Source organism: Arvicola amphibius, chromosome 8 (assembly GCF_903992535.2).
Source record: "Arvicola amphibius chromosome 8, mArvAmp1.2, whole genome shotgun sequence".
Classification (NCBI taxonomy): domain Eukaryota; kingdom Metazoa; phylum Chordata; class Mammalia; order Rodentia; family Cricetidae; genus Arvicola; species Arvicola amphibius.
Genome location: NC_052054.1, coordinates 73,532,397 through 73,549,811, shown reverse-complemented (window position 1 = coordinate 73,549,811; position 17,415 = coordinate 73,532,397). Strand labels below are relative to the sequence as shown.

General features: G+C 51.3%; 1 long non-coding RNA gene across 4 annotated transcripts in view; it reads right to left on the bottom strand.

Moving 5' to 3' along the window:
- The window catches only part of LOC119820291, a 30,360-nt gene that overhangs the window by 12,707 nt on the left and 238 nt on the right, over positions 1 to 17,415 (bottom strand). For all 4 annotated transcript variants that reach the window (XR_005286461.2, XR_005286460.2, XR_005286459.2 and 1 more), the window contains exon 2: positions 12,526 to 12,594. This is a non-coding gene — a long non-coding RNA (uncharacterized LOC119820291). The remainder of the gene's footprint in view (positions 1 to 12,525; positions 12,595 to 17,415) is intronic.

Below are 17,415 nucleotides of genomic sequence, written 5' to 3'. Positions count from 1 at the left end.
AACCCCCAGCGAGGGGCTGGGGTGTGGCTCAGTGGTAGAGCCCCTGCCTAGAACCCCCAGTGAGGGGCTGGGGTGTGGCTCAGTGGTAGAGCCCCTGCCTAGAACCCCCAGTGAGGGGCTGGGGTGTGGCTCAGTGGTAGAGCCCCTGCCTAGAACCCCCAGTGAGGGGCTAGGGTGTGGCTCAGTGGTAGAGCCCCTGCCTAGAATCCCCCAGTGAGGTGCTGGGGCCTGGCTCAGTGGTAGAGCCCCTGCCTCGTATTCAGGAAACCCTAGGTTCAATCTCCAGCACTGCAGTAAAATGAATAAATTAAAAATAGGAATGGCTAGATGGCGCAGCTGGTAAAGACACTTGCAGCAAAAGCCGGAGGACCTGAGTTCAATCCCTGGAGCCTACATAGTAGAATGAGAACCAAATCCTGAATGTTTTCCTCTGACCTCCCACAGGGGTGTTTTGGCATACAAAGCAACACACACACACACACACACACCACATGAATAAAATGAGGTGTGCACGGGTTTCTGCTGTAACATACAGCCACAAGCATGGTGGCTTAAAATAAGTCTCCTAAAGCTAAAATGAAGCTGTTCCCAGAGATGCCTTCTGGAGGCTCCAGAGAAGAATCCATCCCTCCTCTCATCCCATTCCTGCAGGCTGTCAGTGATCTCAGACCTGGGCCTCTAAGATCAGAGGTAAGAGGTAAGGAAGGGCATTCCCGACAGAAGGCAACCGCACCAGCAAAGGCTAGGAGGCACCCAGGAGGAGAAAGCAAGTGGAATATCGAGGAGGTGAAATAGCAGTGGGAGTCAGAACATCTGGCTAATCGACTGACAAAAGGTGGGAACTGTGGCAGAGGGCGCACAGGATCTGAAGTTGGATACCACCAGCACGCTTATGGCTGCCTATGAAAAACGGGCCTCACTGTAAGGGAAGAAAAGAGGCAGGGACATGCCAAGTGTTAGGGCGCAGAAGCTGCTAGACAAAGCAGGAAGACAGGTGGGGGGATGCAGAGAATACAGTGAGAGAATACGTTGTTCTGGCCAGCCCTGCCCGGACCCTGAGACACAGGGGCTCTGGAGGGAAGTGGGTGACAAGTGCGGGCTGTGGTTTTTCACCCATCTGCAAAGAAGCCTCGTCCTCTCCCCGACTTCCCCTCCCGCCCCACAGAGCTGCCTTGTTTGTTCCCCCGTCATTCGTTTATGATGGGAAAGGCTGGATTTCCCCTAACCCAGCAGACTCCTCTTCCCTCTGCCTAGCCCGACCCTCCCACCTCGGGAAGCCCCGTGCGGCCTCCCAGAATGTCCCAGAGGATGAAACTGCTGGTACCTTCTGTTACCCATTCATCCAGCCAGAGGGGTCTCCAAAAGAGGAAGGAGGTCACCACAGTCACCCAGCATGTGGTCAGCTTGGGACACTGGGACTTCATCGCCCTACTGTCCTCCCAACACCCCAAAAGACTGTCTTTGATATGAGGAACAAGTTTGTAGAGGAGGTTCTGCGGGGGGGGTGGGTCTGGATTCACACCCAGGTCTCTGAGGATGACTTTGCTGTAAGCTTAGAGGCGAAGGAGACAGATGGACATGACCCGGCCCTGTCTTCTAACTTCTGTTGGAGAAAAAGAAAGGCGTATTCCCCGACAGACTGGCATGGTCCAGCAGATAGGAGAGTTTAGGAGGCTGTAGGAGCTAAGAAGAACCAGCGAGGATTCCTGGAGGAGGGGAACAGCTGCCTGTACCCTAGAGACAGAACAGTGTACAAAGGTGCAGAGCCAACGGGAAGCGCGAGGCCTTGGGAATATGTCCATTGCCCTCTCCGGGTAAACAGTATGCCTCAGTAAACGGTTAGGCACAACAAATATTCACTCATTCATTGAATAAACACTTCCCGGAGTTCGGAGGGACGTGGAGACACCGCGGCGACTACCACGGTCCCACTTGGATTGCAACCTTGACCTAGGAGTCAAGGAGCCAAGCAGAAGGAAGGAGAGGGAAGAAGCAGCAAGGATGTTCCAGGCAGAGGGGACAGCCTATGAAAGGAGGTCGTTTCTCAGGGCGACGTTTTACCAACGGCTCGCGGTTCCTCTGAAGCCTGAGGGTGCTCAGAGAGGCCTGCTAACTCTGGCCCATTGGCAATTCCTCCCTAAGGCACTGGGAGCCACAGAATAGCGAACACAGGAGGAAAGAGTGGGCTTGTGTTTCGGATATAAGCCTCCTCGATGCCCCCGGGGGATGAACACAGGGAAGCCACAGAACCACAGCGGCAGGGTTGGTCAGAATTTGCACTCGGTGCCAGGGAAAGCGTGCAGAGACCTTTCTCGGTTCCCTTGCTGTGGGTGAGACGTTGGCTCGTAACAGCCTCCAGGTGGCGCCAGTGAGCTGCCCGCCGAGCTTCTCCAGCATCAAAGGTGGGTGGGCTCTGAGCAAGACACTGAGGTCCCCCTGACCCTAGTTAGAGGACCCCAGAGTAGATTCCTGATCGTTCCCTTCTGCCTGGGGCACCTTTCTCCCCATCAGACTATAGGAAGTCCACGGTGCCACCACCAGACCGGCCCACACTCCTGTGAAACTGTCCAGGGCTGGGGTTGTCGGTATGGGATAGGGTGGGGTTTGGAGTGGGCTGTCACTTCTCACATCAAGGGTTGGAGGCACACCTGTTTTGTTATATAGAGAGGGAAACTGAGGTGCGCACGGGACAGCGAAGCCCTGGCACTCCGCGGTGCTTCAGATGAAGCCGCAGACGCTTCTGCGCCCACTTGGCCCCGTCTGCTCCTGCCCCCCAACCCCGCGCCCTGGGTAACTTCCCTGGCACGAGGACCAGGGGAATTTCTGCCCCGCCGGCCTCTGGGCCACTCGCCTGCCCTTCCCGGCGCCAGCTACAGCTTGGGGTTAAAGTCCAGAGCCCTGCCCGGGCTCCTGGCTAATCGGAAGGGAGATGAGGCCCCACTTCCTGCGGGGACTCCCCTGCTACCAGAAGTCTCACACCCATCCTTGGGAGGCAGCTACTCCAGAAAATTATTCTCCCGTTACTGATTCTGTAGCCTAAGCCTGGAGCTCTCCCCCACCCCCAGCCTCAGTTTCCCCTCGCAGTGAGCTCCAGGGCGCAGGAGAATGAGATTTCAGCGTGGGATGTGGGGTCCCGAGAACTGCTGTGTGAGACCCCGAACCAGCTAGCAGGCTGTTGCTCCTTTGTTTTGTTTATTTGTTTTGTTGTTGTTGTTGTTTTTCCCATTCTGTGAAAGTGTCTCACTATGTACCCTGACTGGCCCAGAACTCACAGAGATCCCCCTGCCTCTGCCTCCTGAGTAGGTTCTGTTGCAGTACTGGGACTTGAGTCCAGGGCCTCTGGCTTACACTGGAAGGGTTCTAGGATCCAGCCCCTCATTGGTGGATTCTGGAAAAGCCCTATACCACCAAACTACACCGCAATATCTGAGATATTTAGGAAACTGAGGCAGGAGGAGCAAAACCCAGGCCAGCGAGGGTAAGCTGGGGAGCCTGCCACAAAATAAACAGCGAACACTGCAGAGATGACTCAGTGGGTAAAGGGCATTCCGGACAAACATTAAGACGCGAGATCGGATCCCCAGCATCTACAGAAAGGCAGGGCACTGTAGTATACACGTGTGGCACAGCAGGATGGATCTCTGGAGCTAACTGGCCAGCCAGTCTGGCAGAAACGACTCCGAGTTTAGTAAGAGTCTCAAAATAAAAGGTGAAAACCAGCAGTGTTGGCAGAAGCTTTGGATCCCAGCACTCAGGAGGAATAGGTCGATGAATCTCTGTGAGTTCAAGGCCAGCCTGGTCTACATAGCAAGTTCCAGGACAGTTGAAGCTAGGAAGAAATATGAACCAAGTTCAAAGGCAGGAGGGAACATGAGGAGACATGAGGGGCTTCTTTCTTTCTCTTCCCATGGCCCTTTAGCCTTCCTTTTTTTATTTTTGGAGGAAGGTTTTGAGGCAGATTTCTCTGCATAGCCCTGGGTGTCCTAGAACTCACTCTGTAGAGCAGGCTGGCCTCAAAGTCATAGAGATCCACCTGCGTCTGCCTCCTGAGTCCTGGGGTTAAAGGTGTGTGCCACCGCATTTCAATTAATTGTTATTTTATTTTATTTTATTTTATTTTGAGACAGAGTCTTGTGTAGTCCACACTGGCCTCAAACTCACCGCACCCTCAAGGGTAGCTTTGAACCTATGACCTTCCTGCCTCTCCAGGGCTGGCACTGGAAGTGTGCACCACCACACTATTTCTTGGGTTGCTGGTTACTGAACTCCATGTGTTACGTGTCTAGGTCAATGCTCTACCAATGAACTACATCCCAGACTTGTTTCTGGCTTTCAGAAGTCAAACTCACTATGTAGCCAGGACTAGCCTTCGATTCTTAATCCAGCTGCCTCCATCTCCCAACTTCTGGGGTCACTGCCGTGCCTTACCATGCCCAGCTCAAGTTTGCCTAAATTTATTTTTACTTATCAATTTTTATTTTTTTTTTTTGTTCACAGGCTCTGGAGTCTGGAGCATCACACAAACGCGCTACCCTGAGCCCCAGCCCCAGAATGGCTATGTCAAATACCCGCCCCTCCCATCAGGACTGTGCGTCTTTCAATACATCTTTAGCCACTCTGAACCTTGACCAAGGACATAGGGTAAAGCTGACACCTCAAGTGTCCCTGTAGATCTGCCCAGGACATATGTCCAAACCAAACAGGAGAGCCTTATGAGTTTTTAGGGTGGAACTGGCCACAAAGCCCAGAGTAGCTGCCAACATGTCTGTGTTGCGAGGGGTGGGGCCTGAGCCTGGCACTGCCAGGCCCCAGCTACTTCCTTTCAACTTGATCCTCCTTTGGTGACGTGGGAAAGTGAGCAGAGCCATCCCTGGGTATCATCAGGCCACATTTAAGAGTTTTAGTTTGTAAACCAAGCATGGTGGCACACTCCTTTATTCCTAGCACCTGCGAATGGACAGGTGGATCTCTGTGAGTTCAAAATCAGCCTGGTCTGCAGAGTGAGGTCCAGGACAGACAGTACCACACAGAGAAACCCTATCTGTAGAAATCAAACAGAAAAAAAAGGATCATTGTGTGTTTTTGCTTGGGGAATTTTTTAAACATTTACTTAATGGGTGGAAGAGATAGTTTGAGGGAGTCCATGCTCTCCTATTGTACCAGGTCCAAGAATCGAACTCAGATCCTTAGCCTTGGCAGTCAGCTTCTTTACCTACTGAACCATCTCACCGGCCTAGTTCAGAGCTCTTAGGAAAGTTTAATAGTCCAACACCATAGTCTACATCTCTTTTGTTTTGTTTTGTTTTGTTTTCTGTTTGTGTTTTGATTGGGGGGTGTTTCAAGACAGGGTATTTCTGTGTAGTCCTGGTTATCCTGGAACTTCCTGTGTAGACCAGATTGGCCTCGAACTCAAGAGATCCTCCTGCCTCTGGCTCCCAAGTGCTGAGATTAAAGGCATGCACCACCACCACCTAGCGTTGTTTGGCTTTGTTTGACATAGGGTCTAATATAGACAAGCCTGACTTCAAAGTATCCATGTAGCCAAGGATGACCTTGAATTCCTGATCCTCCAGCTACTTGAGAGCTGGCCATTATAGGCTAGCACTGCCACACCAGGCTAATGGGGTGCTAAGGGTGGATTCCAGGGGTTTGTGCATGCTAGGTAAACCCTCTGCCCGCTGAGCCACATGCCCATGCTTTGAAGCTGAGGATGATGGGTGTGAATGGGAAGGCAAGGGGGAAGGGCCTCCGCTTAGATACCATGCAGAGAAGTAAGTGGGACCTAGCACTACAATGCTGATGGACGCCTGGACTCTCTCCTGCTGTCTATCCAGGCCCAGAGCAGCTACCTAGGAATCCATCCACATGGGCAGTGAAGCCAAGGCAGGCAGGGGCCAGAAGGGTGAGGCCAGGACCTGGGAGGACTCTGGAGGGAGAGTGGAAGCAAGAGTGGCTCCAGGCACAAGAGGACCATGGACCGGAAGTCTAGTCTGTCTCCACACTTCTCGTGTCCCCATGTCCACCCAGGAGTGTTGGGGCAGCTGGCCCAATCCCTGCGTTCAGGGGCGTGGCTGCCCCAGCGAGGTAGGATACCCCTTAAATAGCATCGGGGCGCCGGGAGGAGCCCCGTTTGCTATTCCCCGCGTTACCTTCTGCTCCGCTGGACCCTTGGTTCTGTAAGTTCCCTTATTTCCCCTTTTATTAAAACTGATTTATTATAAAAGGACTATTCTGGTTATTTCCTAACCCCTCCGACCGCCGGTACCGCCGGTACCCGCCGGTACACAGGAGGTCAGACCTTCTTATTTCCTTGTTTCTCAGGTTCAAGATCATGATGAGTCTGATGCTCACACATAAGACGCCTGGGTCATTCCTTCCTTTTAGAGGATTCCCCCCCCCCACAATCTTTCAGTGCCAGGGAAGAAACCCAGGCACTCTATTACACTAAGCAAGAAGCCAAACCCCAGTCCCTCACTTGGGGATTCTAGGCAGGGGCTCTACCTAGAGCCATGCCTCCCATCCTCCCCCTGTGCAATAACAACTTTCTATGAGCCCTGCATTCAGGAATTCATTCATCTTCATCCTGTTTTATTCTAAGGAGTAAATGTTGTGGAGAGCAAACCCTTAGCACTCAAGGGAACTATGATGTAGAGGGGTCTCCACGCCAGCACCCCTACTCCTAGTCCCTATCTAAGTATCAGTCTGAGGCTAGTTCTTTCTAAGTATCTGAGGCTATTCCTTAACACCTGAAAGGAAGCAGAGACCCAGGATGTTTGGGATGTTAGAATTCTTTGTCTTAAGAATGTCTTATGCAGGGCTGGAGAGATGGCTCATTGGTTAAGAATGAGGATGCTCTACATACAACCAGAGTTCTATGTAGAGCTATCCAGCACCCACTTCAGGCAGCTCACAGCTATCTGTAGCTCTAGTTCCAGGGGTCCAATGCCCTCTTCTGGCCTCTGTTGACACCCATACATGCAACAAGCCATACACAGAGATACAGATACAGTAACACATACTAAGATATGAATCTTACTTTAAAAAAAATATTAGGCCTGGCCAGGTGCAATGGTACAGGCCTGTTATCCCCGTGACTCCAAAGGCTGAGACAAGAGTATCAAAAAGATCAAGGCCTTCCTACTCTACATTAGAATCAATGAAGAGAATCCCCTGCCTAGAATCCCCCCATTGAGGAGGGGCTAGGAGCTTGGCTCAGTGGTAGAGCCCCTGCCTAGAATCCCCCAGTGAGGAGCTGGATTGTGGCTCAGTGGTAGAGCCCCTGCCTAGAATCCCCCAGTGAGGGGATGGGGATGTGGCTCAGTGGTAAAAGCACCTGCCAATTATGCCCAAGGCTCTAAATTCACTCCCTATTGCCTTGCTTCCTGTTGGCTTTGGTTTAACTGGACATACTGGAAAAGGTGTTCAATGCCCTCAGTGATCTAGGAAACGCTCCTTTTACCTGTGGGAAATTCTGACATATGTACTCATACACTAACACTAGGATGACTCACAGACCAGAAGCATCTAGAGCTAGCAAGGATGTGAAGCAATTGGAAGTCCCAGCAGACACTGGAGATCAAAGTAGAGACTGACTCCACCCCATGAGAAGACTGGCAGATAAGTCAGTCGCTTGACAGAGTGGCACCCAGCAAGCTCATCAGTGACAGCGATGGCCCACTTGATGGGGGAAGAGACCAACTCCCGTTCATTGTGTTCTGACCTCCACGTGAGGGCCACAGAGCACACATGCCCACAGACACACACATTACCCACAAATACAAATATTCTTTCAAAACTGTGTGGACTTCAGGAAACAAACTCAGCCCTGGTCAAAAGCCAGGAACTAGAAATGGTCCATAAGCCAGAAGCAAAAAAAAAAAAAAAAAAAAAAGACCAACCAATGAATACTCGCATGTCTGTGTAAGGGGCTACTACACTGCAGGAAAGGGGTGATTTGCCTGCAATTGCTGATAGAAGATGAAGAACTTGAGGGCTGGAGAGAGGACTCAGGCTTAGGAGCCAAACACAGGTTGCCCGGTGAGGAAGGAGCTCGGGGCTGGGAGGGGGACTGTGAATTGTGGATCATAACCAAAGCAGGCAACCCTGATTCTAAACTGATTGCTCCTATCATATTTTGTGAAATGGTTATGTTGCATTAAAAATATTTGTCTAGGGCTAGAGAAATGGCTCAGAGGTTAAGAGCACTGGCTGCTGCTCTTCCAGAGGTTCTAAGTTCAATTTCCAGCAACCACATGGTGGCTCACAACCACCTATAATGAGATTTGGTGTCCTCTTCTGGTCTGCAGGCATATGTGCAGGCAGAACCCTGTATACGTAATAAATAAATAAATCTTAAAATAAAATATATTTGTCTACTTAATAATTTCAGGATTTTGTTGTTGTTGTTGTTGTTTCAAGACAGGGCTTCTCTGTGTTGCCCTGGCTGTCTTAGAACTCTCACTGTAGACTGGGCTGGCTTTGAACTCAGAGATTGGCCTTCCTCTGCCACCCGATTGCTGGGATTAAAGGTGTGTGCTACCTCCACCTGGCTATAAAAATATTTTTTAATTCAAAACTTTGTTTTCAGCCGAGCAGTGGTGGCGCATGCCTTTAATCCCAACACTCGGGAGGCAGAGGCAGGTGGATCTCTGTGAGTTCAAGGCCAGCCTGATCTACAAGAGCTAGTTCCAGGACAGGCCCCAAAGCTACAGAGAAACTCTGTCTCAAAAAAACAAAAAACAAGCCGGGCGGTGGTGGCGCACGCCTTTAATCCCAGCACTCGGGAGGCAGAGGCAGGCGGATCTCTGAGTTCGAGGCCAGCCTGGTCTACAAGAGCTAGTTCCAGGACAGGCTCTAGTAACTACAGGGAAACCCTGTCTCGAAAAAACCAAAAAAAAAAAAAAAAAAAAAAAAAAAAAAAAAAAAAAAAAAAAAAAAAAAAAAAACAAAAAAACCTAAATAAACAAGAATCTTCTACTGTTCTAAATCTCCATTCTTGGACTTCTGGGATATTCAGGAGACAAGATCTTTGAGAACATATAGGCATCTGTAGCCCACAAAAATGCTAATTTGGCATCAGAGACACATAAAAGATTTAATACTCCCAGGAGTGACTTAAGGTGTGTAACTCCACGTGAACACAGGGGCAGACGTGCTAAGTTCAAGACTGAGTGATGTGCGAAAGCACCGCCATCAGCCTACAGACAATAACCAAGCTCATGAGGAGCCACCCTCTCCATTCCTCCCCAGCCAGCGCAGAGCCAAGCACTGCCCAGGCAGTGTGTATCGTCAGCCATGCCCCAGCCAGTGTCTCCTGTGATGAGCAGAGAAGCAGCTGAACAAACCGCAGCTGCCTACTGGAGACCGAAGTCCACAGAAGTGAGGCAACTCAGCCACACCAGCAGGGTCCCAACCCCACAGGAGTGGCGGGGGCAGGGCAGACCCACAGCACTGCGTCAGAAAGAGGAGACAATGAGCGTGCTTGCCTCCCCACAGGTGCCAGTGAGGAAGAGTTCTGTGTGACCTTGGCTTTCCCAGAAGCCCGGGGAACTTTGGCTTCTGTACTCTGGGGCTCTATGGGGAAGGAGGAGTCTAACTTCTGGGGAAAAGGTGGATGACTAGAAATAGCTCTTCCTCCTTTAAAGGCTCCCAAGGGGGTTCTGAAGGATCAATAAGATGGCTCTACAGTTAGAGGTGCTTGCCTTCGAGCCTACGAACCTAAATGCCAACCGAGGGCTCCACACGGTGGAAGGAGAGAATGGACCCCCCCCCCCCCCAGTTTGTCCTCTGACCCTCACATTTGCTCTAAGGCATACACATACACAGACAGACCCTAAATAAGTAATACACATTATCGAAAACACACATTTAAGAAGGGGCGTCCTTATGACTGGAAGGATGACTCAGCAGTTAAGAGCACTTGCTGCTCTTGAAGAGGACCCAGGTTCAAGTCCCAGCACCCACACGGCAGCTCACAACCATCCACAAGTCCAGTTCCAAGGGATCTTGCGCCCCCTTCTGACCTCAAAGGGCTCTGCATACATGTGGTGTACATCTGTTGATGCAGGCAAAAACACTCCTACGCATAAACTAAAAATAAATCGAGAAGGAAGGAAAGGGGGCTCCTAGTCTAATGGTGGAGGCTTGCTTGACTCCAAAAACGGCTAGACTGGTGGCAGACACATTTCTTCACGTCAAGGCTTAAAATGTAGCCACTGGGATGCAGAGTTTGTTCAGCATCACGGAGCCAAGGGTTCCCTCCCCAGCACCTGCATAAACGGGCCGTGCTTGCCCAAGTGCGTTATCTCAGCACTAGGGATATGAAGACAGGACGACCAGAAGTTCAAGGATCTTCAGATCTTTGCCCAATGCTGAGGATAAAACTTTGCCACGTCCCCACAGGCTCTGATAGAGGACGGAAGTGGTGCTGGCCGGTGAGTTCCAGTCTGAGGAAGGAGGCAGGAGCAGACTGCCTTCCTGAGAGGCGTCCTCACTCTCGTCTGGAGCTGACCTTCAGGCACCCACATGTTCCCTGGGAAGGCATGGAAAGCTACTCTCTCTCTCTCTTTCCTTCTCCCTTCCCTCTTTTATTTTCTTTTCAAATAGCCTCACTTTGTAGCTAAAACTGTCCCATCACCCGCTTTGTAGTCCAGGCTGGCATTAAAGTATGGCAATCCTACCTCAATTTCTCCTGCGCTAGGCTTACTGGTGTGAGCCCGCACACCCAGTTTCTCATTCTTTCTCTCTCCCTGCTTCCATTCCTTTCTTCCTTTTCATAGGCTTTCACTGTAGCCCAGGTTAGCCTCAGACTCACCATGTCTATTCCTACCTCACATCCCAAAGTACTAGGATTGCAGGTGGCCACCTCCATCCCTGGCTATAGTTCTGGGGGGTAGGGGGAGCTAGCCTCAGACTTCTAGAAAACCTCCTCAGCCTCCTGAGAGCCTCAATGACATGTGCCACCAAAGAAGGCCACAGCCAACTTTCCTTTTTCATAAAGATTTATTTTTAGCACCGGGCGGTGGTGGCGCACGCCTTTAATCCCAGCACTCAGGAGGCAGAGGAGGCGGATCTCTGTGAGTTCGAGACCAGCCTGGTCTACAAGAGCTAGCTCCAGGACAGGCTCTAAAGCTACAGAGAAACCCTGTCTCGAAAAACCAAAAAAAAAAAAGATTTATTTTTATTTACATGTGTGTTTGTATGTATGTGTGTATACAAGTTCATTTCACGGCCAGAAGGGGGCATCAGATCCCCAAGAGCTGAAGTTACAGGCAGTTATGAGCCAGCTAATATATGAGCTGGGAATGAAACCCAGGTCATCCAGAAGAGCAGTGCTCTAACCAATGAGCTGTCTCTCTAGTTCCTCCTTATTTTTTAATTAATTGTGTGTGTGTGTGTGTGAGAGAGAGAGAGAGAGAGAGAGAGAGAGAGAGAGAGAGAGAGAGAGAGAGAGAGAGAGAGAGAGAGAGAGAGAGAGAGAGAGAAACTCATGCCTCATGAACATAGAAGTCAGAGAGTCAGAGAATATTTGGGGGAATATTTTCTCTCTGCCCTGTGTGTTTTCAGAAACAAACAAACTCAGGTCTTAGCCTTCGTAGCAAGCGCCTTTATCCACTGAGACATCTTGCTGGCCTTGAACTGGCTTTGCGGGCAAGGATAACCTAGATCCTTCTGCCTCCACAAGCTAAGTGCTCCTGGGATTAAAGCATGCTCCGCCATGCCTGATTTGTGTGGTTCTGAGGAGAGAAGCAGGGATTCACGCATGTTAGGCCAGTGATCCACCAAATGAGGCCCAGCCCTGGAACCAGAGCCTCCCTTCTTGTCCTCACTGACAGGATGAACCAGAGTGGTGGCTTCCCTTCCCACCTTTGTGGAGAATCCTAGAATCAGGAACTTTCTATAGAAGCATCCCACAATTCCCAACCTTGAACATCCCATGTTCAACCCAACCCCAGTCTCCCTGAGGGGACAGCCCTGATTGCCTATCACCCACAGGTGCCATGACACCAGCCGGCTATGGACTGTCCCTGAAAGTGGAGCGTGGCAGGCTCCTAGGGGGTTTCCACTTCCAATCTCATGCCTTACCCAGGAAGGAGGAGTCACCCCACCTTCCAGACAGACTGGGAGGGGCAGGACAGGGTGCTGCGGAGGCCACAGTGCCACGTGACACCGGAGCCACGGATCTTCCCACAGGAGGATGAAGATGCTCTCTGGAGGCGTCATTCTGTCAGGCAGCTCTGCCAGAGGCTTAACTGCTGAATCACTTCGTCTCCCAGACTTCACAGACCATTCTCAGTGTCATCGTGCTAGTATGCGATGACTCAGGGGGAAACTGAGGCCCAGAATGATCAGACGCCTAGAAGGCAGAGCCCTGTTTCCAAAGGTCACACAGTAGCTTGTGTTCTCCTGGTGTCTGGTACTTTTATGGACCCGGACAGACAAAAGACTGAGTGCCAGTGAGCTGGCTCGGCAGGGGAAGGTGTGCCTGTCAAGACTGAAGACCTGAGTTCAATCCCAAGGACCCACCTGGTAAAGAAGAACTGACTCCAAAAGCCATCTTCTCACTTCCAAATGTGTACTGTGACACGCAGAGACCTGTACACACACAGAAGAAATAAATGCAATCAGCCAGGCAGTGGTGGTACACAACTTTATTCCAGCACTCGGGAAGCAGAGGCAGGCAGATCTCTTGAGTTTGAGGCCAGCCTGGTCTACAGAGTGAGTTCCAGGGCATCCAGGGCTACACAAAGAAACCCTACCTAAAAAAATAATTTAAAACAAAAGAGAGACAAGAAAGGAAGGAAGGAAAAGAAAGGTAAGAAGAGAAAAAAAGAAAAAAAAACAAAAACAAAACTTGAAAAGAAAAGATGCAGATGTGGGGGTGGGGAGCCACTGGACAGCAGCAAAGCCATTTCTCCAAAGAACCCCGCAAGAGTGGGAAGAGTCACACACCCCTCTCCCCCAGGCACAGCCATAGCGGGAGGCCACAAAGACTGTGCCCTGAGCTAGCCTAGGTGGAACTTTGAAGGAGCCATCATTAGAGTTTCTCATGGACATATATGTCAAGAACGGTCACAAGTCCTTTTTTTTCTTTTAGTTTGATTTTGGTTTTTAGAGACAGCATCTCTTTGCGTAGCCCTGGCTGTCCTGGAACTTGCTCTGTAGACCAGGCTGGCCTCAAAGTCACAGAGATCACCTGCCTCTGCCTCCTGAGTGCTGGAATTAGCATGCTCCGCCACTATCCAGCTCTCTTTTTTGTTGTCTTATGGTGCTAAGAATCCAAGCCAGAGTCTGGCTGAGCATGATGATGCACCCCTTTAATCCCAGCACTCAGGAACCAAAGGAAAGTGAACCTCTGTGAGTTGGAGGCCAGCCTGATCTGCATAGCCAGACCCTGTCTCAAAATAAAGCTTTTGAAAACAACCTATATAATAGGCAGTCTATAGTGAGCCACACACCCCAGCCCGTCATTGGGGGATCCTAGGCAGGGGTTCTACCACTGAGCCACACCTCAGCCCCTTACTGGGGGATTCTAGGCAAGTACTTACATCTTAGTCACATTCCAAGATCCCTTTTGGGTTTCTGGGTTTTGTTTGTTTGTTTGTTTTCTTTTTTTGAAATGAGTCCCTGTTGTAGCTTCTGCCTCTGCCTTCCAAATGCTGGGATAAGGGAGTTTCCCACTGCAACCTAGCACTTTCTTACTGGAATCCATGCTGTGCCAGGCCTGTTCTGAGAGGGGCTGAACTCTTTTGACCCTCATAACCATCTGATAAGGCATGTGCATCACCCCACTGTGCAAAGGAGGAAGCTGAGGTTCGCAGCAGGAGTCATTTACCCAGGCGCAGAGCCGGTCGGTTTGTTTTTTCTCTTGTTTTGCCCCCCCTTTTTTTCAAATAAGCTCTTACTATGGGGTCCAAGCTGACCCTCCTGCCTCAACCTCCAAGTGCTGGGGTGACAGGTGTCCTCGCCAGCATGCCTGGCTCAACCTGATGTGACAGTGTGTCATTCACAGATGAGGACCTGACGGCCCACATTCATTCCGTGGCCTGTCCGTTCACTCTGTATCCATCTGATCTGTGCCCATCCCTTGGAGACACCCAGCCACCCACCGAAAGGCAGGTGCCAACCTCCCCACATCCTGATCCCATCCTTCCAGGCTGATCAAAGTGGTTGGGGGAGGGGCACATAGGGTGTCACTCTCCCAGGCGACAGAGAGAACAAACCAGATGTCGCAATGCCTTGACTCAGCTCCTGCGTGCAGACCCAAGAGAGAGAGAAGAAAGATAAAGCCTTGGCCGAGCCCCAAAGGGCTGACTCTGCCCAGTGCCAGGGAGTCAGGCGGCTGCCAAGGCCCAAGGGGAGGAGCCGGAGGTCCAGACCTTGCTCCAGGAAGCTGGCCTGCATTCACCTCTGGAGGCGGGGCATCCTAGTGGACCCGGGGCAGAAGTCTTGCCAGGAGCCCAGAGAGAAGGCTGCTGGAGATCTCTTCATTTAGGTTCTGCCTTGTCATGTGACTGAAGTCTAACTCCATTCCTTCTTGTCACAGTGGACAGTCTCTGTCCACCTACCCTCCCTTCCCTGTTGCAAGCTGCAGGGTGTGGGTTGGTATGTCAAATCCCTGTAGATGACCCTAAACCCACAGCTTCTCCCTTCCAAGCCTCAGTTTCTCCACCCAAACCAGTCCTTCCCTGGGAGTAAGGACTGAGAATGAAAACTAGTTTGCACCCTCTGGGGCTGAGGGCTACCTGACCAAGTCAGCAGGTTAGAGATGGTACCGGGGCCGCGGGAACCAGCGCTTACAGCCCAGCTCCTTTCAGTTCCATGTGGTGTAAGCTGGGGAAGCAGCTTCAGCTGGGAATCTGCTGTGCTTTCCTTTCATCTTGAGACAGGGTCTCATGTAGCCCAAGCTGGCCTGGGACTTAACAGTGTAGCTGAGGATAACCCTGAGCATCTGACTCTGCTGTGTCCACCTCAGGAAGGCTGCGATGGCAGGCCTGTGTCACCCTGAAAAGTTTATATGGTTCTGGGAAAACATGTACCAACACAGCTAGCTCAGGTAGAAATAGTAGCTGAATTTCCTCACAAGGTGTGGCAGAGATTAAATGAGCTGACCCCAGTGGGAACTTGACCAGAAGGATCAACCACTTTCTGTCTCATTTGTGTGTGTAAAAGTGACAAGGAGGCCTGACAGCTCAGGGGACAGTTAAGGCAAGCAAGCAGTGTGGCCAGGCAAAGTGACACACACACAGGTAATCCCAGCACTTAGGAAACTGAGGCAAAGTTTGGGTTCAGCCAGGACTACATAGTGAGTTCGGCCACAACTACATAGTGACTTACATCAGAACAGGAAAGGAGCAGGAGGCGTGGCTCAGCATTTAAGAGCACTGGCTGCTCTGGCAGAGAATTTGGGTTCAATTCCCAGCACCCACATGGCGGTTCACAACCATCTGTCACTCCAGTTCCAGGGGATCCGACACCCTCTTCTGACCTCCATAGGTACCAGGCATGTGCATGGAGCACAGACACACACGTAAGCAAAGCACTCATACACATAAACACAAAACAAATACATCTATCAACTAAATACAATTGGAAAAGCCCAGCATAGCCCGGCATGGTGGCTCAGCCCGCAATCCCAGCACACAGAAAGCTTTAGAGGAAGGAGAGGTTGAGGCTAGCCTGAACTACCAATGCAAGACTCTGCCTCAAACAAACAGGCAGATGGAGGAGAGGCCAACCGAGGAGGGAGAAGACGCTGTCCGTAAAGTGTTTGCATGGTGGCTCAGGCTTTTAATCCCAGAGCTCAGGAGGCAGAGGCAGGAGGATCTCTGTGAGTTAGAGGACAGCTTGGTCTACAGAGAGAGTTCCAGGACAGCCTGAGTTACACATAGTAAACTGCTTGCTCTGCCAAGCACAGGACCTGAGTTGAAAATAGATGATAGATAGATAGATAGATGGATGGATGGATGGATGGATGGATGGATGGATAGATAGACAGACAGACAGACAGACAGACAGATCGATCCACTAAAACCATGGTCGTGCTGTGGCACCGTCTGTAAGACAAGCACATCCCTGGAGCCCGCTGTCCTCTGCTCTGCTAACCCATCCCAATCAAGGGGTCACAGATCAGCGAGACCGCGTCAGAGAAAAAGGCGGTGACACCGACACCGAGTACCAGCACCTGAGGCTGCTGTCCACTCGCCGCTCGTGAACACCCGAACTGTACGCACATTTTTAAAAGTGGGGGTGGGGATGAGGGGAGGGGGGAATGTGTTTTCTTGAACTGGTCCACTTAGCAATCAAGAGAATCAAGGCTGAGTGCGGTCAACTCTGGAAGTCACAGACTTTAAAGTGCAGTTGGTAAGATTTGCACCTATGCCTCCTCCGAGAAACAAAATGGGACAAAACACAGAAACTGAGGTGGACGAGAGAGAAGGAGGCTGTAATTCACCCTACCGCCCCCTCCGGAAGGGAATCGAGGTCCAGGTCCCCTTTGATTCTCCCTCCTTCCTGCTCCCAAGGAGAAGTTAAGGATGTAGGAGAGAGGAAGAAAAGATCTGAAGAGAGACAAAGAGCTTTGTGTGAGGGAAAGCGGTTAGACAGCAAGCAGGACTTCCCAGTTCTCTCTGGGAAGTTTTTGGGACTCATCCAGGGGCGGCCCCTGTCAGTGGGTGGGGCCTCCAGAGCTGCAGAGTTCTAGAGGAGAGACCCTAGTCCTCCCCGCCTGGGGTTTGAAAAGCCAGGGGGGAAACAGGGGGCTGGCCATCCTGGTTCCGCATCCTCCATTCCCGACACTGGAGGGGAGGCTGTTGTGGGAGCTGGGACTTTCCTAAGCAGCTGAACATTCTGGGAAATCAGAGACAGCTGCAGGGCGGGGCTCATTCCAGGCCTCTCTCCCTTTCCCTCCCCTCTGTCCCCTCAGGGTCCCCAGGCGCTGTGCCTTCCAACTTGCCCCAAGGGTAGTCCTCAGAAACTGCTCCCTTGGGGCATTGAGATGGCTTGGTGGGCAAAGGGGCTTGCTGCCAAGCCTGCCCGCTTGAGTTCCATCCTGAGACCCAGTGGTGGGAGGGGAGACTGCCTCCTGCCCGTTGTCCCCTACACTTGTGCACCCGCGACACTTGTGCACCCGCGGGCACACAAGGTAAGTTAGTAAGCAAATGCGAACACCAGATTTGTAAACATGCAAAGGCCTCCTTCCTTAGGTTTCTACCTTCAGAACTGACCTCCACTGCCAGACACCTTCCAAATACACCCTCACCTCCTCCTTCTGACCCTGCCTTCCACAGATCCTTCTCCCCAGCCCCTTTTGTTCCCTCCTCCATCTTTACACACACACCAACACCAAACACCAACTCTCCCAGCACCATGCGGCACCCGAGTGTGACACACACACTTTGTGTCACCCACTCCAAT